Source organism: Oratosquilla oratoria, chromosome 31 (genome assembly GCF_046742065.1).
Source record: "Oratosquilla oratoria isolate Oo_2021 chromosome 31, ASM4674206v1, whole genome shotgun sequence".
Classification (NCBI taxonomy): Eukaryota; Metazoa; Arthropoda; class Malacostraca; order Stomatopoda; family Squillidae; genus Oratosquilla; species Oratosquilla oratoria.
The window spans coordinates 4864997-4865381 of record NC_134807.1 but is presented as its reverse complement, the minus strand read 5'-3'; positions in this window follow the sequence as shown (position 1 = coordinate 4865381).

Sequence of the window (385 nt, the reverse complement as noted above, 5' to 3'; positions counted from 1 at the left end):
ATTTATCATACCTTACATTAAATGCATTTATGATATTTGTTTGCACTATATTGACTCAGGCCATTGCTCTGGTCTGTGCACCAGTAATAGTTTTTTTTTTTTTTTTTTTTTTTTTTTTTTTTTTTTTTTAAGCTTGTAGTCATGCCCCCTTTGATGCTTTGTCCTATACCAAGAGATCTTCTGTGTCTGGTTGTCAGTTTTTCTTTCATTGTATCATTTATCTGCCATGTTTCGGACCATTTTGGTGGCTACTTTTTATTTTCATTTTTTTCTTTTATCTTGTTGCTGCATATTCGAGCCTGGGCCTGATTACGTTTTCTGTTACTTTTTTCAACATTGCTTCATCCATGTAGTGAAAGCATATATGTTTTTAACAAATCATAGT